Source organism: Palaemon carinicauda, chromosome 3 (genome assembly GCF_036898095.1).
Source record: "Palaemon carinicauda isolate YSFRI2023 chromosome 3, ASM3689809v2, whole genome shotgun sequence".
NCBI lineage: Eukaryota > Metazoa > Arthropoda > Malacostraca > Decapoda > Palaemonidae > Palaemon > Palaemon carinicauda.
The window spans coordinates 17,570,559-17,595,558 of record NC_090727.1 but is presented as its reverse complement, the minus strand read 5'-3'; the positions used below and the strand labels follow the sequence as shown (position 1 = coordinate 17,595,558).

Below are 25,000 nucleotides of genomic sequence, written 5' to 3'. Positions count from 1 at the left end.
ATTATTCACAAAATATATCTAATAATCAAGAAGTGGATGAAATCATTCACGTCACCTGATCAGATATTCAACAAACATAATATCAAGGGGTCCGGGAAATAGGGGAAATTTTGCCTTGTTAATTATTTGTTTAATCAGCTTTCAAATCCGTTAGAGGCTTCCCTATACACGATAGTGACACAATCCTTTAACAAAATCTGCCCTACTTCCTCTCAAATGAAATGCAACCTTTTAATGACTTAATGCTCTAATAAAAAGGAGTGATAGAAACTGTTAATGTATATGAGAGAGAGAGAGAGAGAGAGAGAGAGAGAGAGAGAGAGAGAGAGAGAGAGAGAGAGATAAGGGACTCAAGTTATTAAGGGAAATAACGGTTAACCCTTATTGAACTAAACAGAGTAAGTAAACAAAGGTTAGAGCTAAACCAATTAATGGGAACGAAACATGATCGGCGATAGGTGGATTGATGGATTAATAGGAGTTCGTACCGATGGAATAAAACTACAAGTAAAAAAGATATTATGAGTAAAAAAGAACTGACTTTTAGGAAGAAAATCTGAGCTGTCAAACCTCATTATTTGAAAGAGACCGTCCGGTCGTTTGAAGATTTGTATCTTTTTCATCCTGGCCACTTTGCTTCACATTTTGTAAAACTTTCTACCTGTTGGGATTTTGACTGTATTGATGCATTTTCTAAGTTTTTGCATATTCAAAGCTTGTTACTCCATATACATGGGGCCGATGATCCATCTCATCCACTTTCACTTTATTTTTATCTGCTTCCCATTCAAAAGAATACTCCATTTATCTTGAAACGATTTTTTTTCATTTACAGCAACTTGTGCCACATTACACCTTATTGGCCCCATTTGTTCAACTTTCCCCATAGTCTCTCATTCCACAATCAATCCACTTGCTGTCATCCTCTTGAAAATTTCCCTCTTTAAGAAATATTCTTCACTAATCTTTCAATTTTTCGTGGCTTTCACTAATTTGATCAGCGTTATAATGAAACAAACACGTGTTAACCCACTTTTCATTTACAATATCTACATTTATGCTAAAAATTTTGACCACATTTCGTATACTTTCCCCAAAGTTCCTTATTACTCCGTCCACTTTTACGTATCAGGCATTTGTTTGAGGCTTACTTTTAAACCCAAGTCCTCTGAAGGTAATAAAAAGCTTTAATAATTCTAACAAACTAAACCCTATAAGGTGAATGCTCTTAAAATCTTCATATTACAGGATTATCCATATAACCTTGATACTCTCAAATATCTGGTTTAATGAATTCCATTCGTTGATTGAAATAGACGGAAATGAAACGCTCAGTAATTTTATTCCATAAAGAAAAAAAGATGAGCTACGATGAAGGGGATGAAATCATGTCTATCATAAATTATGATCAAGTATTCAATGTGCATAATAAAACGAGGTCAAAGGAAGAGATAAAATGTGGCCTAGATTAGTCGTCGTTAAGTTAATTTTTGAAATGCTTTCTCTATGGAGGGAGGGTGGGGGGAGGAAGAGAGTCCCTCACGGAGGATCACACCACAGTTCAAAGGCGAATTCTGTGAAATAAAGTTAATTAATTATGGCTCTGTACTTGATTTTTCCCTGGAATATACTGCTACACTCTGTCTTTAATCTCTTAATGAAATTGTTGGAGGACGGATTTATTTTTCTGCAATTAGAGAGAGAGAGAGAGAGAGAGAGAGAGAGAGAGAGAGAGAGAGAGAGAGAGAGAATACAAACATAATGACAGGCGAATACAAAATTAAGTATGGTGAACAAACGCAAACTAAGGTATTAGTAAATTACAAAAAAACAGATTTTTACTCAAATTTACGGATGGACGTATCCCCCTCGTTTATTTTTCTCCTGTAGATGGATGAATATATTATAAAATTGTATTATTATCTAAAGTATAGGGCTGAATACAATACTAATATAAATTACTATATCGATGAACTCTCGACTCTAGCAATAACATACAAAATGAAGCTGACACAAAGTACGAATATAACGGAAATGTGTCAAATGAGAGGAAAGGAAAAATGCTAGAACTAATCAGAGATAACAATTGACAAGTAAAAAGGAGTTAGAGTAAAAAGGATTGACGTTGCATAAAGGCAATTTTAGTTTCAGGCTCTCGCGTGGGAATGAGGAATGACTCGAAAGGGAAGGACAGAGTGGAAATGGGACGAAATCGATTTGAAATCAAAATGCAGGTGGATGCAGTTATCTGAAAATAAACCAATCCATTGAGTAAAAACCTGGTTAGATACGATCGTTTTAATTGTTAATCAGTTGAAAAAGGATATAGACTTTAAAAGAACATTCACTAAAAATGATTGATTCTTGAAGTGGAGAAAAAATGGGGTAAGAAATAAAAAGCATCAAGTATAATGAAAGAATAAAGATTCCTATTATTTTAAACCTGTCCAGAACTGATCAATGAATAAATCTGTGTAAGTCAGAAATGCTTTTATATTTATGAATGAATCATCGTAGGTAGTTCATTACCTCTATATCATCTTTGATTCTCCGTTTCTTTTGAAATAATTGTGTCCTATTTTATGTTGAGGTGAATAGAAAAAATTGTATCATTGGTGTAATTTAATAACTGTCGATTATATTACAACAAAGCTAAAGTATGCCTGCAGATGTTGAGAACCCAAAATTTAATCTAAAAAACTTTTTTTTCTCTCAATACATTGAGTAATTCTGGCGTTATCGTAGTGGAAAATACATGGAATTCTTGTGTTATCCTCGGTGTGTAATGTAAATCATACAAGAGTTATATTTATAAACAATGCAGAAAAAACAAGCGTTACAAGCGTTACAAAAGTCTTAGTTGCTAATATAAGAAAATTATGCTTTACCGTACAGTGATAAATAGCGAAAAAAAAATTAACAGTTATTACGTTTTTCAATTTTATTGGGTTTATACAATGATTCAGATTGAACGCCAAAGTTTATCAAGAATATCCCTTATATCCCCTTTCAGCCTCAAAACTTGTCATTCGTAATGAATTTTCCTGCTTCTTGCTGTTATGATGATCCTCTGAACTGTGAAGATCGCAAGACTAATATGATCGTAAAACGGAGACTTTTGAGGTCATCGTTCCTTATTATAAAATTTTCGTAAGTTTTAGCTGGTAAGAGATGAGCTAAACGTCCGATTTCGAAACAGCTACATAGAGTAAATGCAATTGTGTATCGCCCATCATCTTAAAGAAGCCATACAAATAGTATGTTTTCTTCGTTAAATAATATTACAAACAAAGTGGTTATGAAACCGTCTTGAGTTTTGAGATAGTCTTCTTCATCATATTAATCAAAAGACTGACTAAAGAAAACTTATTTGTAAGAGCAAATCTCAAATAAAAAAGGAACTAAAGATCCAAAGCTTAAAGGGAGATATCAGTTATATCTAATTAAATATTAAACTTCAAAGGCTATGGTTACAAAGCAAGAACTCCATTCACTTCATTTCAAAGGTAACGAATTCCAAAGGAATATCTACGCATACTGATAAGGGTAATATGAGCTTCACAATAATTGTAGGGAAGGCAGAAAAAGGAGGAAGTTTAGTATTATAGTAATGTACAATAGAATAAGTGCATATCTAAATAAATCTCGATATAGTAACTGACTTTCTGAATGCAAAGCAATTAAGTTTTCAATTTCATATACAAAGACACTTGTGTGTGATATATATATATATATATATATATATATATATATATATATATATATATATATATATGTGTGTGTGTGTGTGTGTGTGTGCGTGCGTGCGTGCGTGTGTGTGTGTGTGTGTGAATGTTTGAACATGTTGCCAGGAACCTCAAAAGTCTATGCTGAAGGAAAAACTAAAATTTAAATCTTAGATGAGCCTCTCCACCTCAGAGCGAGAAAGACGATAGAGACAATGCATTCCCAAGTGAGATTTTTGGGTCAGTAATTAACTTCACTCAAAAAATTCTAGTAACGTTATTTTTTGCGAGTAATAGTTATTTCCATGGTGTACGTCTTATGAGTATGAAAAAGTAGGAATTGTTAATCTTAGAACTCAAGATAGGGATTTTGGTATATAAATGATCAAAATTGTACAGGATAACAGCAGTAGTAATACTAGCAGCTGGTATTATTATTGTTAGCAGCTGAGCTTTTATGGCTGGGGAATATTTAAACTGTTATCAAATTAACAATTAGCTATTACTCATGCAGACTTTTTGTAAACGGCGTAAAATTGCATATGACCATTTCACCAATTGGGCATCTAGACCGACATCAGAATTTCAATTCACCATGCAATGACAATGTGTGCAAAATTTCTGATATCAAAAGTAACCACTTTCACACTATTGTTACGTTTACTGTTGTTTCTACATGCTCTTCCACTCGTTAATCTCGGAGGAATTTTTTGCTTATTGACCAAGATATATATGCGGATCTCATCGTCATCAAAACCACGATTAATGTGGGCTGCCCATACGCAAGAGCCCAAGTTATGCCAAATGAGACATGGCAATCTTAATCAATCACCAAAGATCATTTTCAGTTCTCCTTGGTTCTGTATCGTGTATCCTTCTGTTCCAACATCTCTCCATATCAGCCTCCCTCACCTCGTTATGATTAAGACTTTTACTCTTCTCACGTGACCAAAGCTTCTTTAAAATTATGATTCATCTTTTACCTTTGCTAACTTTTATTAACTGATATATATATATATATATATATATATATATATATGTGTGTGTGTGTGTGTGTGTGTGTGTGTGTGTGAAACCCTTCAGTCGTTTTAGAATAGATAAGCATTCACTACTAAGAAAAAAAATTCTAGCTTTTATTTTGTATATATATATATATATATATATATATATATTACACTAATCGCTGATTCTAAGTAAATACTGCCAGAAGGCGTTGAGGGTGAATGGTCTTAATGACCCTTGGTCCTATTGATTTAATGAGGCTGGAGACAAGATTTTTTTTCATGTCAGCATTACCACTATTTAGCCCACCAACTGATCCTACATTGAAATTAATTGCCAAGCCTTCTTCCTTCAATGAAAAATGCACAATGAACTAGAAAATGTCTGTGTGGATTTTCAAAAAGGCTACTCTTTGTTCGCTCTTGCTCCCCAAGCTCTTAACTTTGCTTCTCAGGGGATTACTTTAGTTTCCCCAAGTTGCACCTTGTTGCTGAATAGTGCCCCCAGTCCCAGCACTTGACCAAATGGCCTAAATAAATAAACCCATCCATCAGAAATGTTTCATAAACATTGCAGGATATATAATGAAGAAGCCATCTAAAGTGGAAAATGGTCATATAGACGTCCAAGTCCAAATAGTGATTTGGTTCTACACTTCGTTGACGGATTTTCCTTGAACTTTTCCAACATTTTTCCTGATAATAATGCCAACATGAAATGACAAACCATAGACTTCAATTTCAAAATAGTATTTACTTTTCCACAAAGTCTTGGTAATCTTGGAACCTTATTTTCATGTTTGGTTCTTTATTTTTTCTTTTACTCATTTCCATGAGTTACATATATCAAATGTGTACCTAATATATGTTATTTCCAGCCTAAAAATAGGTTATGCTTATCATTGTAATCTAAAATTGGATATGGAAATGAAATTATGAAATTGTATACAATTTTGATACTTGTTTTTAATGCTTCATCTACAAAATGGACCATTAAATAAGAGAATCGGCTATTTAACCTTATCTACAAATTAACGGCCTTGTGGTTTTTACAAACTCCAATATTGTTATTCTTAAAGCTGTCCTATTATGGTTCTAATAAAAACTGGGTCAATTTCCTTCAAGATTGTAGACAGTAACACTTATGTCCAGCTTTTACGCTCCCCACCCTCGCAACCAAAGAAGAAAAATCCCCCTTTTTGAAAAATTTTCTAAGTAATTCAAAGTTTCGTTTAAGCTAGATCATTTCTGTTTTGTAAATTAAGCCCTCTTCCTCCTAGATTATAACAAGAAACATTTGAGACATAAAAATACCTGTAGTTTTGCCATTTTACCTCCGGAGGCAGTGGCACTGTAGTGCACGTGTTTCGTACACGCTCGTACGCTGTAACAGTTTTTATTTTTTATCTTATCACTCGCCTCTCTCTGCACTGTTAATAGACCACATTGCCCTTTCTTGCTCTCATGCTTTTTCATGTTTAAATTTTTCTGACGTTCTTGCTCGCAAGGCGCTGTATAAAAACTCGATGATTGTTAAATAGTTTAGTTTCATTTGCCTCGCCTCTCAGTTATCACTTAACTGGCAACTCTTCACAGCACAGAGACGAGAGGAAAATCAGCCCAATGATCACTGTCACTTTTATACTTGAGCAGGTGATGGTGAATTGTGGAAGAACTCCCAGGGGGATAAAACTTCCAAAACATTAGTCGTTTCATGCATCTATTTACAAGGCTCAGCAGTGTTCTGAACACTCCCTATTTATACAAAGCCACTTAACTTTACCTTTCATAGGCTCTAGAGTTTCCTGATCATTAAAGCCCTAACTTTCTAATAGGTCTACATGTTATATCCTTTTAATTCTTCCAAGGCACTTCTCTCTTACCTCTTGACACTTCTGAACCCTACACTCTTTTCACAAATCTATGTACTGTATATGATCAATGCTCATCAGCAAAGGTCAGAAGATCGATTCCCCATTACGCTGAAATGCGAAACGCCTCTACCATTCAAATTTCATTATGCCTTTGTTGATCTAGGAAGTGAAATAGGTTCATGCTGGGTAGATAACTATAGTAGATTGCAATAAAGATGGACACAGGCTTATAACTAGCAACCTCATCCTCTATAAGAGGGGGGACGGTGAAATTGTAACAATACATGTAGCATTGTTATCCCTCCATTTGGGCAACAATTAATCTAGGTCAGTTTTTACTTCCCTGAATTGCAATCCTTTAAAGAGTTCATAAATGTTTGATGTTGTTGATAAATGCCTTTTCTTTCTAGAGCATTCAGAATAATAATACAATAATTTAAGCGTATACATTATAGAAATGTTAATGTTTAAAATCCTTTTCTACCTTATATTTTGCCAAGCACTTCAAGGCGAATAGCTGTTACATTATGACGAAAAATCATTTGGATATGAATTACTTCAGTGGAAAAAATACTTGATTAAGTTGGTCAGCTATTCCCTTTCTCACAGTCTGTCGGGTGCGAGTTCGAGTCCTGCTCTATCTCGATAGCTTTATAGTAATGCTTGTAACCCCGTCGTCCTTGTGAGCTAGGGATTGCGGTTTGATAGGTGTACCTTCCGAGTCATCAGCAACCATAGGCTGGCCCTCCCTAGGTGGAGATAGGGCTTTGTCTTTGATCATATGTATATTTGGTCAGCCTATAGGACATTGTTATTTCCCTTTCACATACCACTCCGAGAGACCTTTGAAACAAAAGTTGAAAAGAATGAAATTAAAACTTTACAACAGCCTAATGTTCGGGGAAACTTTGCCTTTTAATTCTTAGTCCATATGAAAGCGTGCAGCTTTTTTAAGCGAAACTTCGAGTGTCTCGAGCTACATTCATAAATTTCCCAGTCAGTAACTGGCGATATGAACCTTAAGTATTGAATTGGGAATGGTTAGTAAATAACATAAAAAATGCAAAAGGAAAAAATTATGCAAGAAGGCTGGTGGTATTGAGTGGAGATATTAAAGAGGGTTAAACTTCCAAACAAACAGCACGTATTTCCGATTTCCACAGTGAGATTTCCTTCCCCTTATGTTTGAACTAAGGCTATGTTGTGTATTTGTATTTGCCAAGTCTTGTTCTTTTGTATCTTTATAAGCCCTGAACTAATTTTTTCTACTTCTCATTTGTTCCATCTGAGGAACTCTTCAAAATCTCTACAAAAGGCATAAATCAAATAGCGTCTTACCCACAATAAAAGGGATCAGAGTTTTAGTCTGAATCTATATTATTTTTAAAATCTGTCTTCCCTAAAGTTGAAAGGAAAGACATGAAAAGGTCCCCTTCTAAGTAAGCTTATAAATAGATGTCCATCACAAAGGAAAGCTTTTAGCCTTATTGTAATTTTTATTTCGAATGAAAGAACGAAAAGCGATAGCTAAAACAGAACCTCAAAAAGAGGCCTCTCCTCACAACAAAAAAGATTTCTTTCCTTTAAAACAAAACTGACCCATTATTGTCCTCTTCTTGGAGTACGGATGCAACAGGAAAGTATTGATATACATATACATATACACAAAGATTCCAAGAATTTTTTACTGAACTTCCTATAAACTTTTTTTGGGTAACGAATACTCGCGGAAAAAATGAAGGAAGGAAAAACATCTGTGGATAATTTTTCTCTTTCAGCATAACTTTACAAATATGCTCATTGCATTAACATACAAGGCAAATTTGTTTATAAAGGCAAACCCATTTCTTTCTTCCAAGGAAACAAAGTGTTTTCATTATGGAAACTTGAACAGTTCTTATGAATAATACAGGTATTCGGATGCATCAAAGGAGAGAGAGAGAGAGAGAGAGAGAGAGAGAGAGAGAGAGAGAGAGAGAGAGAGAGAGAGAGAGAGAAAGCTATTTAGATATGATGGAACTCAAGAGCGTAAAGCTCTGCTAAGGCTCTGAAATCCACACCCCTAAAGACCACCTTCCCCCCCTAAGTTACATTCATATCTCTTCCCGACTTTCATTAATACTGTAGTTGAAAAACACTATACCAATCTTCAGTAAGAAAAACTAATGAAAATCTACGAAAATAAATACAGCATGTACTGTAATCATACTAACAAAAAGGCTCGATCACCCATTTTTTAGTAGGTCCGATCAGCATTGGGGAGATCTTGCTGTCAGTGTATCACACATGGCTTACTGTAGGCTTCCATTCGGTCTCTATAGGTGCACTTACAGTTCAGTCCTTTACTACACTTCAGTTACTGCTACTGGTCTTTCATCTTGCTGTCCATTCTCTTAATTTTTACCTAATAGTGCAACATTATACGTTTTCTGTAGTTGCACCAGAGTGCTGGATGGCCCTCCGATCCCCATTATGTTGTATAAATTTCGTATCTTCAGTCAAACCGGACAAATTCGACCAATTTATCCATGTAATCTGCAATACTTTGATAAAGGTTTTCTGACCGTTCTTTACTTTCATCTTCTGGTGTAATTGATATCATAAAGGGTCCTGTCTAACGTCAACTCCAACAGTTGAAAGGAATCGAGAATTCCATCTGTTAAACTTCCGAAGAGATTTAAACAGACGAAACCCCACCCGAGATTTAGTGAGGTGAATATGCAAGGTTTAAACACTATCTCTTGCGCTCTTTCTAGAATACTAATATATCAAGAGTTCACATTATGGGTATTAAAACCGTCTGTTAATATCATTTTAACATCTATAAGTCCCTGTGAAACTTCATGACTTCAGAAATTAGAAGTATGAGAAGCCATTTCTCCTCAACAAGAGAATGAAAAATGTCACTGGCAAATGGTACAGAATTTGAACTTTCCGAAAAATTGATAAGAAAAAATTGAGGCCGTCTCAATCGGCGTTATTGTACAGTGCATACGATTTTTCACAATTCTTACCCTCCTTTACATTCAGATCATCCCGGTCAGTACCATCTGTTCGTAATGCAAGGTATGCAGTTAATTCTAATAGTCAGGCCTTCTCTATCATGAGGCTCAATGCGCGCAGTATTCTAGAAGTTTTATTCCAGCTATGAACAAATTGTGGAATGATCTTGCTAATCGGGTAGTTGAATTGGTAGAACTTCAAAACATAAGTATCTTTTTATAGTTTACAGTATATATAAAAGATCTGTTTTAACGTTGTTACTGATCTTAAATTATTTTATTGTTTTAATATTGTTACTATTCTTAGAATGTTTTATTCTGATTTTTTATAATTTTAGTTTATTTATTTACTTACTTATCTCATTTCCTCGCTGGGCTATTTTTCCTGTTGGAGCCCTTTCCAACTTGGGCTGTATCTTAGCTACTACTACTACTACTACTACTACTACTACTACTACTAATAATGATAATAATAATAATAATAATAATTACTACTACTACTACTACTACTACTACTACTACTACTACTACTAATAATAATAATAATAGTAATAATAATAATTATAATAATAATAAAATTTTATAGTATCTTCCTTTGACACTTCCTGTTACGGAAATATAACTTAAAAATGTTATTGTCTTGCCATCAAGCTTTGCTGGTAGTTAGGTTTCAACTACCGGAACCATTTGAATTATATTTATTCTGTACATCAACGTGTAATATAATAAACAATAGAGTAATAATGGTATCTGCATCTGCAATTCTTGTCAAAAGCCCTTCAATTTAAGCACACCAAAAAACTAATTCAAAATCTGCATTATTTCTTTATTTTTTACTTTACGGGAAATATTTCGTTTTCATTAGTAAGATATCTATACTTTTGGAAAACAAATTCGGCAAGTGAGAGTACATAAACTACATTACACAGAACAAACAAATCACCGTTTTTCGTTGTTGAAAAAATAAAGCAATTCAAGAAGAAAAAAATAAATAAATAGGTAAGAATATTGTTCAGGGCTTCCACCTGAGAATGTTTATCTGCTGGCGGCGTTGGCGGGCCTTTTATCTGCTGTGACAGGTTGGTGAACGGAGATCCTTTCAATCAGGCGAGGAATTTCCGAAAAAGTCCCTTTAACTTACCTTATTATATACTGATGTTACGACACAGTCATATAATATATGTGTCTATCCCTAAGGCAGACTGTAGGGAATCTCATATAAAAATTTTTATGTAAGTGCAACATAGAGCGAGCATATACACAACACACTCACACACACACACACACACACACACATATGTATGTATATATATATATATATATATATATATATATATATGTGTGTGTGTATGTATGTATATTAGTATTCATTTTCACCATACACCTTTCGCCTCTTTGGACGGAATGGTGCCAGAAATGTAAAGCCCTCCAGTTCTTTTGCAGGTCTTTAAGGATAAAATCAGTTAATATATATATATATATATATATATATATATATATATATATATATATATACATATATATATATATATATATATATATATATATATATATGCATTTATATATGTATATATATATATATATATACATATATATATATATGCATTTATATATGTATATATATATATATACATACATACACACACACATATATATATATATATATATATATATATATATATATATATATATATATATATATATATATATATATATATATATATATATATATATATTGACTTTGGATAAGATTGCCCGGCCCATTCGCTTTAATAACGCTAACGTGAAGTGCTCATATGCAGCTGGGGAATTAATGGGTCTTAGTTTGAGAGCAATTTACGGGCGTCGCAAGTTTGTTGTAAAGCTGCACCAATTAACCAAAGCGTCACCTTGGGCAGGTTGCAGCTTTCGAATGGTATATAGTCCGTGGGCTGAGGGTGCTCACCTCGCACCCCCACTTAAAATTGACAAAAGTGCATTTAGGTTGTAACATTTGATCCATATTTTCATTTTTTTAATGTTCCCATTGAAAAAATAGGGACTCACTACCACTACTGGGCCACTTTGTTTGATGACATCATCGAATTTTGCTGCTGCCAATTTTGGGGTAGGGGAAACTTAATTAGACATAACTCCGGACGGAATGGTCACAGAAAGATTAATAACATATCAAAATGTTTGCTTTGGAACTCTCTAACAGATAAAATAGACAATTTGCGATTTTGTTTAATGATTAGGTCACCAAATTTGGGGTCAAGTGAAAATTTTAGGCACCTCCATAAATGTACCCCCAGGGCCAGCCTTATTTCATCTCTAGAGACCTCAAGAAATAGAATGATACCCATTAGGTGTACTTATTGGCTAAATCAGGAAATGAAATGTCATGTAACAAGGTCAATTTTCAAAAAAATCTCGTGGGGAGGGGCTTCCGTAAATTACAGTTTACTCTTTTGAAAACTGTTTATACAGCGATGCAAACAGGGAAAAGTTATAATTGTAATATGGAACGAAATTGAAAGAAAAAAAAGAAATATAACAATTACAATTACCTAATTACATATCGCTAAAACCTCTCTGGTTGCCAAAGTACAGTATTATACAAAGATTAAATAAATTGCTAACTTACTGTATTATTTATTCATAGGCAATTTTGCATCCTGTCTAATCCCATTGCTCATAATAATAACAATAATAATAATAATAATAATAATAATAATAATAATAATAATAATAATGCTATTAAGATGATAATGAGAATAATGAGCCCTCCAGCACAGAAAACACACTGACGTCTTTCAACATCACCTTTGATACTTAACTTCATTATGTTCATTTGACTCTGATTTCTTTTAGGCAAAAGGAATTATTCGCCTGTTCGTCTCCAATGTCTGAATGGGACAGGAAAGAGAGGAAAATAAAAGTAAATCTTCCTGTCTTTTCGGTGATTAATTAAAGGGATTCGAGAGCATTTATAATTATCTGGAGGTGATTAACTTAGGCTGGAAGAAGGATTACTTAGTCTTTACAAGAAGGTATGTACTCAAAAGAGATTTCAATTTCGACGGAATATTAAGGCTGACTCGAACATTTGTTTCTCATTTATTTTTCCTTTATGCACTTCGGTGTTAGTGGTTTTCACTTTCAATGAAACAGCCTTTTACTGAAGTAAATGTTGGAAGCATGTCACATAAGAAGAAAAGTGCTATTATTCTAATGTTAATTTTGTAATGTAATAACTATCTGTATTGATATTATTCGAATTAAAGCCTCCGCATCAACAAGACTACGTGACAATTTACCGGAAGTCATTGATAACAAGCAACCGGCCTTCAGTACTTTGACCGTGAATCATGACAATTCCACTTCAATGAAAAACTTAATGATGAAGCGGTGTGCCCAAAGAAAATTGATTATATAAAATTGTCCAGCGTTTAGAGGTATCTAAGGATGATAAGTGCGACCGAAACCTGTTGTATTTACTGAGAGAGAGAGAGAGAGAGAGAGAGAGAGAGAGAGAGAGAGAGAGAGAGAGAGAGAAAAGATATAAAGAAATAGAGTAGGCAAAAAGTTTGTCATTGCCGTAAAAGAAGGAAATTAACTGGCAAATGGGAGCATATCTACAGTATACTGCTCGGAGACCAAAAGCATCTGCTGACACAAGGCTATCAGCAGAAAGCCAGGGTAAGCAAACAATAGTAAGTTAGAGACTTACAGTATATGTATACACGCCTTGATATTAGGAGAGCAAGAATCATTCACTATAGCGATGATTATAGGTCCAGTAAAGCTGACTTTTGAAGTACAGTGACGGGTGTTACGAGAGAATAAATAAGAATTTTTTTTTCTGGAAGAAAAAACGGACACTGAAAATTAATTTATATACCAAGAGAAGAGTGATTTTGATATAATTGTGAGATACACTTAAAGTATGGAAAATAAAATCGTAATGACTTGCAATAATTTCGTGAATTTTCACAAAGTGCGACAAACATTCCATGGGTACGGAGGTATTTCTGACTAAAGCTTCAGTCAACACTCTTAAACCTATATTAACATGATAATGACATATTTTATACTTATGTTATCTAGATTATGTAAAGCTAACTCACGATATATCTAAATAAAACCTTAGATATCTGAATTGGCTTCTCTTACAGACTATGACGTTTATGCCTAACATTGTCGTACAATATACTCATGTTCTTCAAATAAACTTTTAATAGACTCGAAGATTAGAGCCAAACAAGCCCTTTGCGAGTTCATTTTCGTTTATTTTTTTTTTCCGGAGAAAAACATTTATTTTTGGGAGAGGCACAAAATTTAATATACCGGTATTGTTTTACTTTAGATTATTTGAATGGAAAATTGTGGGTGGTATTTTATTGCTCTCCCTGTTCTGCGTTATTCTGGTTTACAGTTTTATTACTGAATGTCATGAATTATTCTGAAACTTATTATGGCTTCTTTGTCTGCATCAAAGTGGGAAAAGATGCAGACAAAGAAGCATGGATTACAATAATACAGTACAAAAGGAATCGGTATCTTTTGTACTGTATTATTGTAATCCATGCTTCTTTGTCTCCATCAAAGTGGGAAAAGATGCAGACAAAGAAGTATGGATTACAATAATACAGTACAAAAGGAATAGGTATCTCGGGGAAATTAGACCGCGTTAACTAAGTAATATCATGGCATATTTTTACCTAGTTTTCGTATCCTTGATTTCGTTTTCATAAAGGACAACAGAACTATGCAGGTTTACCCCGAGCTTGGAGCTTCCCCTCTGCTCTTGAACGCACTGCCACTCGGCAGTGGAAACAAAATAGGAGGAAGCGAGGGAGGATAACTGACTTAAGAAAAGGAGACGAATATGGAAGAAAGATATAGGGAAATTGAAAAAGGAAGAAAATATGAGTATATCAACTTTTCCCCAATATGTTTCTTTTATCAATATAAAGTAGCAAAGTAACAGAAAAAATATCTCCAATGTAATAATAAATACTCTTCTATCTGACCTGACCTGAAATCTTTGATAAATTGATTAATGCTCTTTTAGCTGCCAGTGTGAGAACGGCCAGAAAATAAGAAAATAAACAAAACAATAGAGCAAGAACGAATGTCAGAATATTTCCTCACATTACCAGAAAATTCAATTTTCTTCCGTTAAAGTAACTAAATGCTAGACTTTTGGTTCTTGCTTGGATATACTGCTCTCATATCTTGGCTGATTCGGCATTTCCTCCCTTGAGTGATAGAGGGGCAGTTCTGATCAACGACCCTCCCCTTCCCTTCACTTGAGATTACCATAAAGGCGTTATACCAGTTATTTTTACAGGTAGTAACCATTAAAGCTCAATGGAATTCAAGGAGTGTCTTAAATTCTGCGTTTCAGGAATTATTCGGGTATGCCTGTATCATCAGACATTTTATAGAAAATATGATCGATACATTTTCAAAAATATATAAATTCTTTATGTTTCTGTTGTTCGAGAAATTGCTGGTTACCAAAAACCGCATTGATTTCGCTCACATTTAGGACGTTAAGCGTGTAACCTCGTGTTCAGCCCACCTCATTCCTCTGCCAATATCTGAGCGAGAATAGCCACTGTCTTTAGGCGACCTGACTTAATCATTGTTTAAGAAGATATTATGGGGGAGATAACAAAGGAGACAATAAAGCAAGGTCGTCTATGCGAACGCATTGGACGGTCTGACGTTGAATGACGAAACGTAATGTCATTTATCCTTGAGATTAAATTTCCCGCCTCGTTATCTCACGTGTCTCTGTCATTATGTTAGCAATTTTTCCTCTCTCCCAAAAATAGGCATGTAATAACTAAAATAGGCTTTATTAAAATCGTTGCATAAGTTTCATTCTCATTAAAAACGCATATCGGCCAAATTAAGTTTACTTACGATCTTATTAGGATCTATAAATTTTAGAATTTTCATTACATTTTCAAGGATTTCATTAAATATTTTTATTGGTAATTTTAAAACAAAAGTTAATGACACCGATATCAATCCGTTCATTCAGACAGATGCAAGTAATTAATTCCGGATGATTACCCGTGACATTTCATGACTCGAAAAACTGTAATTGAAGTTTATACGATATAGCCATGAATTGTATAGTTTTACATGCAATAGTGTCATTCAATCCTTATTTTTTCTAACGAACGTAATTAATTACGTTTGAAAGTACGCCAATATAAATCCGGGTTAAGTATGCTTACGCAACAGCTCACAGTAAGAGAGAGAGAGAGAGAGAGAGAGAGAGAGAGAGAGAGAGAGAGAGAGAGAGAGAGAGAGAGATTTGAAATTTGAAGGGACTTCGAAAATTCCGGATGTTATTTGTTAATCAAACATATTTCCTTATTTCTATTATTATGTATTAATGAGTAAGATAATGACTAGGAATGTAATATCTGGTGTCCCTCAGGGTTGCATTCTTGGCCCATTACTTTTCATACAATGTACGCTTATGTAGTTTGGCCTAGAATACAAGGTTGTTGCATATACAATTCCATATCCTAGATGTAGATCTATGGTCACTGAATCTTTTAATTGCTATTAGATAAAATTAACGTATGGTGCATATTAGCGTTGATAAAGTTAAACCCCATAAGACCCCAAAGTAAGCAAATATAGATTTAACTATATACAATTCATTTAAAATTCTAGGTGTGAATCTTTACGACAAATTAATACTTGAGAAAAACATCCCCTCTGATTCTTCTTCAATTTCACATCAAACTTGCAAATTGGTAAAGTCTTATAAGATTTGGTGTGATCAATCTATTCTCAAGAAATGTAATTCTTTCCTTCTACCGCGTTTTTTGTATTTTTCTCATGTTTAGTATTCTGCTGCTAATTCATGTCTTACCTTGTTGGACAAACACATTCGGTCTATCAAATTCTTTATACCTGATCTATATATTAATTTTCGGCACTGTTATTCAGTTGATTGTTTTTGCATTTTTTTTTATTATCAACATCCTTTGCATTCAGATCTTCCCGGACTATGCCATCCTGTCCGTAGCACTGTGTATTTAATTCTAACACTTTTGCCTTTTTCATCATAAGGCTCAATACTAAACAGTATTATAGAAGTTGTAATCCAGCTGTGATCAGATTATGAAATGATCTTCCTAATCTAGTATTTAAATCGGTGAAATTATCGAAATTTAAACTTGTTACAAATGCTTTTCTGTTCAACAAGTTGTCACAAGTAATTTTATAGTTTATATGAGTGATCTTTTTTTATTTTGTTATTGATCGTAGTATATTTCAAAATTTATTTTTATCATTTCTCTTATAGTTTATTCATTGGCTCTTTTATTTATTTCCAGTCCGTACTGAGCTGCTTTCCATGCTGGAGCCCTTGAGACTTAAAGTCTCATTTTGTAGTTTGTATAGGAGTGATCAGTTTTAATATTGCAGTATTATTGGTCTTGATATATATTATATATTTTTTTTATATCTAATAATGTATAGTTTATTCGTTAGTTCTCTATCTCCTTTCCGCACTGGGTCTCTTTTCTTGTTGGCACCCCTGTTTTTCCAACAAGGGTTTATCATAACTAGTTACACACACACGCACACACACACACACACACACACATATATATATATATATATATATATATATATATATATATATATATATATATATATATATATATATATATATATATATGTATATTTATATATATATGTATATATATAAATATATATATAAATATATATATATAAATATATATATATATATATATATATATATATATATATATATATATATATATATATATATATATATATATATATATATATATCTATAAGGAAAAGAAAAATTGCCTTAAATTTAAATGTTGAGAAGTTGAAACCAAAATTAATAGAATTATGTTCTAGATCATAGATTTAGCTTCGTTATTCCATTAATGTTTGAGTTTTACTTCTGATTGTGGTTGATGCTAATTGTGATAACTGAAATTTGATCCCTTTTCCCGCCTCCCCTTCTTTCTTGCACATTCTTTTAGATTTTATTTAAATATTTAGAAGGCTCCTCTAACCGCATATCATTATTTACATCGGTCGTTGTTTTAACGCTATTAATTCCATTAAATAAGTCAGTAATAGTAATTAGATTAATGAAAAAAAAAATGTAACCTTTCAAATTCATAAGTTTAATACAATTCAGGTACTTTTTTTATAGGTTAAATGTCATGACAAATTAGTCTGACCAAATCTAAAATGAGGAAATTTAATGTCAAAGTTAGTTTTGTTGTCATTGTGACTCTTCGTAGGGCGGTAGTACCGTCAGTACACCTTAGATTATGCACTGTAGGCAATACTTAGGTTGTTTACAGCTTTCCATCGGCTCCCAGCTGTACTTAACTTTATATCCATTCACTTTACCTTCATTCTGCTTCCTTTCTTCCATTTTGATGTCCAATTTCTAAGTTTTATCTCATAGTGTAACACTAGGGTTTTGATCTAGATACACTTGGGCGGCGAATATCTTTCCAGTGCCGGCTATTTAACATGTTAATCAAGTACTTTTTTGCTAAACGTTTTCTAAGGGAAACTAGACAAACGTACATATATTAGTTTTGATGTTTTTATTAAAAGCATTGTATTAAAGCATAAAAGGTACATTGAAAGTTGTTTAAAGAAAATGTCCTTTAGGGAAAATAAATAATGTAAGGTAATAATGATTAACAGCCTTGGGTTTTATTTCCAAGGGTAAGGCCATTACGGAACCATCACCCAACGTGATATAATGCCTGACAGCTCTGCGCGAAGGCTCTTTGCATATTACATCCATTCGTTATGTACCTTAATGCACTGTTGAAACCAGTGTTGTTGTCACAGTTGGCTGACGATGCCGGTTCTCTACTTGAAGTTGATTTTGAATGTTATTGTTATTATTATTATTATTATTATTATTATTATTATTATTATTATTATTATTATTATTATTATTATTAGCTATACTGCAACCCTAGATCGAAAAGCAGGATGCTATAAGCCCAAGGAAAAATAGCCCAGTTACTAAAGAAAATAAGGAAATAAATAAACGATATGGGAAGTAATGAACAATTGAAATGAAATATTTTAAGGACAGTAACAGCATTAAAACAGATCTTTCTTATATAAACTATAAAAAGCGACTTATGTCACCCTGTTCAACATAAAAACATTTTCTGCAAGTGTGAACTTTTGAAGTTCAATTGATTTAGCTACACGATTAGGAAGATCATTCCACAACTTGGTGACACTTGGAATAAAACTTTTAGATAACTGTGTAATATTAAGACTCGTGATGGAGAAGGCAAGACTATTACAATTATCAGCATACCTAGTATTACGAACAGGATAGAACTATCCGGGAAGATCTGAGTGTAAATTGTTGTCAGAATGACCAAAAATCTTATGCAATATGCATAACGATCTAATTGAACGACGGTGCCAGAAATTAATATCTGGATCAGGAATAAGAAATTTAATAGATCTTAAGTTCCTGCCCAACAAATTAAGATGAGAATCAGCAGCTGAAGACCAGACAGGAGAAAACAATACTCGAAACAAGGTAGAATGAAAGAATTAAACCATCTCTAAGCTATTTTTTTTTTCTCAATATAAGAAGAGACGGACCTAATGTGTTTCTCAAATGTAAATTTCTTGTCGAGAATCACACCTAATATTTTAAAAGAGTCATACAGAATTAAAGAAGCATCATCAATGCTGAGATCTGAATGATGAGGAGCCACTGTTTTCGGCCTATTACAATCATACATAGAGTTTTGATAGGATAACGTTCGACGGAAACCCATATGTTAGTGATAAATGCAAATGCTCCGTGAGTTCAGGAAACCCGAACACTTGTTGGTAAAGTGGCTAAATAAGCACGAGGATTGTAGGAGACTCATCTCATCAAAACATGATGAGCTATTAATCTAGTGTGATCATTTATATCTGAGCAAGTTCATTACGCCAACGTTAAAATGAAATTTTGTCAAATAACCAATAACTCAGGTATTTTGTTTTACTGTTTTAGTGCTTGGCTGAAGTGAGTCATGTCCACTAGATTAGTTTACTGTGTATTTTTTTATAATCTAAATGTATACAAACTCTTTCTTTCAGCTTCATACGCCTTTTTGCGATTCGAAGGCTCCACTCAGTGGACTCGCGAGTTTTGAGAAAAGTTTCAGCTGTGGTCACGTGACTTAAATGGGTGTGTGTGTGTGTGTATCATCTGACGTAAATAGTTGATGCCAATTCTAAACACAGGCCATGCTCAGTGTTCCTTATAATTATTAATTGAGAATCCACCACTGAAACAATATTGGTCCTATCAAAGTGACGATTAGATCCTAAGTTCTTAATTATACGGTTAAAAATATTGAAGCATTAAAGCGTTAATCCTATAAATATCACGGTGTCAGATCATCACAGTTATTATTAAATCACTTTTCAAATTACCTACTGTATGTTTGGCTTTCGACGTCATACTTACTTTTTCTATCTTTGCTCTTCCAGACGCTGGTTTTGATTGTGACAGCATTTCCATTGCTGTTATTGGACCACGCCTCCTTTCAAATATTCATCGCCCATGGAAAAGGTAAGGGTCAACTTTTTAGTCCAGGTTGAGATAAAGTACGATCTTTCAAGGATCCAAGTTTGATTAGTGATCATCATATTGTAATCAATTTTCTTATTTTGTTGTCGTTGATCTTAGACTGAACTACGTTATTTTTTTAATGGCTTTAGTGACAGCTGCAGATACATAAAAAAAAAATCTTTAAATTGAATACTATTCATACATATATTTATAGCACAAAAACACCTCCGAATGCTAAAAGTGAACAAATAAAACCGAAAACGTGGTTATATATATACAGTATATATATATATATATATATATATATATATATATATATATATATATATATATATATATATATATATATATGTATATATATATATCTATATCTATATATATATATGTATATATATATCTATATCTATATATATATATTATATATATATATATATATATATATATATATATATATATTATATACATATATATATATATATATATATATATATATATATATATATATATATATATATATATATATATATATATAGTGAATGAAAGATTAAGGTTAATTACAATTGATTCAACTTGTCTTTATTTTAGAGGTTAGTATTATCCGTATATTAATGAAATGGCAAACTTTTAACTGTGGAACGGCGACCTTTTGTCAAGAATCATGTCTCTGGATGCAGTTTTAGTTGTACTATATAAAAACAGTTTGCATAGATAGTGTTTTGGTAGGGAGATAGTGCTGTTTTTGGTAGGGAGATAGTGATGTCGATGCACCTCACACAGTACACTGTAGGCTGTACTTTGAGATATTTGCAGTGTTGTGTCAGCCCCTAGCTGCTGTGCTTGATTTATATCCAGCTACATTATCTCTTTCCCGATTCCCTTGTTTCCTCTAGCTTTCCAACGTATTATAGCTTTTACATCATAGTGCGATCATTTTGTTTTCCCCTCAGTTGTACCTGGATACATATTTAAAATCTTGGAAGTAAACTTCCCTCTTTTTTTACAAAGTGTTTATTTGTGGGCGAGATCTTATTGTTTATCATTGCATGCTTAGCTCATTAGCTAGAGAAAAGGACGATTAAAGCACGTTCCCCTAAAACATTTTGCCACGACAACACCTTCATCTTTTTACACCCGTAGAGCACTGAAGGCGGTGTCACACGAGGGCGTTATTTATATCTTTTAATATATTACTGTCATAATTTACTCTGAACTAAGCGCTTATGATTAGTTTTCTTGTCTAATAAACTGCTTAAACTTATGACTTAAATTTAAAACTCTACATAGTTTTATTTCGTGTGAGATTTATTTTCTTATTAACTAAATTTATATTCATACCCTCTTCACCAACGCCATTTGTTATTTTAAAACTGTTGTTCAAATTCATCCTTATATTTTCATCAAATCCCTCATCTTTAGCTCTTGTTTTACCCTAGATAACATTACCTCTTTTCTTATTTGTCTTAAACTGTATGTAAGGATGTGTATATGTGTGTATGTATGTTAGTGAAGAGTGTACCTCAAATAATTAAATTCTTGAAAATGTGTAATTAATTACATTTATGTTAAGTATAGATTACCTTAACGACAAATAGAAAAAGTTCCTTTTTTTTTTTTTTTTTTTTTTTGCTATTTCCATACTGGTTGGTTATAAGGCATTGTGTTGTGACGGGCCAAGAGTAGGTTGTGACTCAAAAGGCGAGATGAAAGCAACTGAGTAACTTTATTACAGAACATCGAGTTTATATACACACCAAGTCCCGACAAGGTGGTCACAAAATACAACAGGCTATTTCTTGTCCAACCGGCAACTTGTTCTGTTAACAGTTAACAATAAGATAAGCAGACAGGTTGATGCAAGTTGCTGTCAGTGCGAGGGAAGAGCGAAGATACAAAGGATAATATGTAATAAAAAGGAGAAATGTCGTTACTATGTACGATCGTGTGACACACGGGTGGTAGTGTTGTCGATGGTCATATTACTAAAGAAAATGCAATACAAATAAAGGATGTAGTCCATGAGATTTACTGTACGAGTAACACTATTATAACATCAGTACCGTTATTCTGATCTGCTGTAATTGCAGATCTGTAAGAGATGTTTATTTGTATTTGAATTGATCTATAAATTGTTTAAATCTTGTTTCACTTGCTATATAATGAGTTTAACGAGAAAGGAAGACGGCAGTTATCCATGAAGTCATTCACAGAGGGAAATAGCGAAGGATAAAACCCAAATACAAAAGCTTCTATAACATTGAAACCATTGAGTGCTGGCGATCGCAGATTTACCCCTCTGCGTTATTAGTTACGGCTGTGGCACCACCACCAATGGCGTATACATCACATTCTCAGGCTAAGCAAAGTGAGGTCACATTTTGCTAATACGCTTTCTTCTCCCTGTTGACCAAAGCAGGAAATGTTAATGCTAGTTACTAAACTTTGATGGATAGCTGTCATGAAGAGGAAAATTATGGGTTACAAGCCTCATCTCAAAATAATCGAATGGAAATAGAAAGACTATCAATTTTAGAGCAACACAGAAAAAAACCTTACATTGAATTAGCAATCCCGTGGTTTTTCATTCTGGGGCCTCCAGCCATTATACCACCGTGACACGGGATGCTTATGGCGAGCAAACTATCTTTGGTAAATAACAACAACAATAATAATAACAGCGCTATACTTCCTGTAACTTCAGGTTGTTAGAACATAGACTCACTTTTTAGTCCTAATGATGCCTGAGATTATTATATACAGACTAATTGAAATCTTAGTGTGAATGAATAAGTATTTTAAAATACCTCATTCAGTGAAGGAGTCCGAAATTGTACACCGCGTGAATTCAACTTTTGACTTTACCATACACTGTAAAAAAATCAGAATAATGAATTAAACCGAATTCGTCACCTAATCAATTATTGGGCTATAAAACGAGTCGAAGAATGCAATAGAATTCATCTATGTCAGTGCTCGCTTAATTAACTTTTAAATCTACCAGCGAAGGGAGAGAAGAGAGAAAGAAAGCAAGAGAGGAAAGGTAGTGGCCACATCTGAAAGTTGCCATTGTTGTTCGCAAATGCTTAAAATTATGTCATTACTGTTCATTTGGGGAGAATGATTCATTCTCGTGTTATGGTGGTGTAATGGAATGGATGATGAGAAATATTTTAATTTTATTGATTTCAGTATGAAAATAGTGATAAATCAATGGTAAGAGAAAGTGAGATATATTCATCGCTTAGATACATTCATCGTAACAAGCGAAGTGATAATCTATGAGAGAGAGAGAGAGAGAGAGAGAGAGAGAGAGAGAGAGAGAGAGAGAGAGAGAGAGAGAGAGAGAGAGAGAAGGGTTATAATGAAGGAATTTTCCTGGTTGCTGGCAATGCTGAATTGTTAAAAAAGTAAAGGATAAGTTGTGTGTCAGGATGTCACTATGATTATTCATATTATCAGTATTTTAATTGATTTACGTAATACCATAATCTTGTGATGAAACGTTAGAAAATTGAGAATAGTAAAGATGATAATAACATTGCCTTAATTTTATGAAATTTTATAAAATCAAGAACGGAAAAGTCTGGGTTCTTGGTTCTTGTACAACTTTGACGAACTTTATCTTGAATATATTACAGCTTTGGGAAACTATACGAGAAGGAATTACCAACGCTCTTTCCGGATTATATAAAAGTCAAATTTTCGATAAAAGATAAACAATTTCAACTGAAATTATCACCTTTTCCAAAATAAAATGATAACGTAAGACGGGATGAATAAATTTTTCCCCAAATTTTAGAAAAATAATTGTGAGATCCGATGTTGAAAGTCATAAAGAGATTTCTTGCGGTTCTCTCATCTGACAATATGAAAAGACATCTTTAACTTTTCACTGAAATTGAAGCAGGAGAAAAGGGAGAAATGGAAAGTGTATAAATGATATACAGTTAAAATACTCAGCATTCCTCACACACAAAGATGTACAAGATAGAGACATTATACTCATAAAATAAGTCACTCTCTCTCTCTCTCTCTCTCTCTCTCTCTCTCTCTCTCTCTCTCTCTCTCTCTCTCTCTCTATATATATATATATATATATATATATATATATATATATATATATATATATATATATATATATATATATATATATATATATATATATAACTTACCGAGATTATGTTTCCAATAAATCAAATGACTTCGCTGTATTTCCATTAGTGATTTTATATAAAAAGTGCGACGTAATTATCCCAAATCATTCATCAAAGAGAGAATCGTAGAGGCGACTTAGAAAATAGAGTATTCATTGCCTTAATCTTAGATAAACAAAATATTGGGAATGCAAACCTGATCACGGATATCCTCGGCTGAGAGAGAGAGAGAGAGAGAGAGAGAGAGAGAGAGAGAGAGAGAGAGAGAGAGAGAGAGAGAGAGAGATTCGTTGGATTGGAAGTCAAAGTTATAGTGTTGATATTTCAGTGAGGGCGGCCAAGAGGTCGATACAAACTTTGATGAAAGGTTGCGATGAACTTTGTGGACCACTGAATTGAAAACAGTGTCGACGGAGGTACATGTTTTCGTATTTGGAAGGAGGTTTTTATATTCATATACTCTGCATTATTTACTTTTGTTTTGTTTCCCGAAGTCATGAAATCCTTTAAAAGCAGCATTTATGTTGAAGTTATCTTATTTTATTAATTTGCTTTCTTATGAAATTTTGAACAATTACTCTTAGTAGTTGTTCACTGATCAAATGTAGTTTCAGAAAGAGAAG

The 25,000-nt window shown here is 33.3% G+C and overlaps 1 long non-coding RNA gene across 1 annotated transcript in view; it reads left to right on the top strand.

The window, feature by feature from the left end:
* Positions 1-25,000, top strand: part of LOC137636838 (uncharacterized) — a 338,483-nt gene that overhangs the window by 214,190 nt on the left and 99,293 nt on the right. Inside the window, exon 2 of the long non-coding RNA XR_011043246.1 lies at positions 20,145-20,226. This is a non-coding gene — a long non-coding RNA (uncharacterized lncRNA). The remainder of the gene's footprint in view (positions 1-20,144; positions 20,227-25,000) is intronic.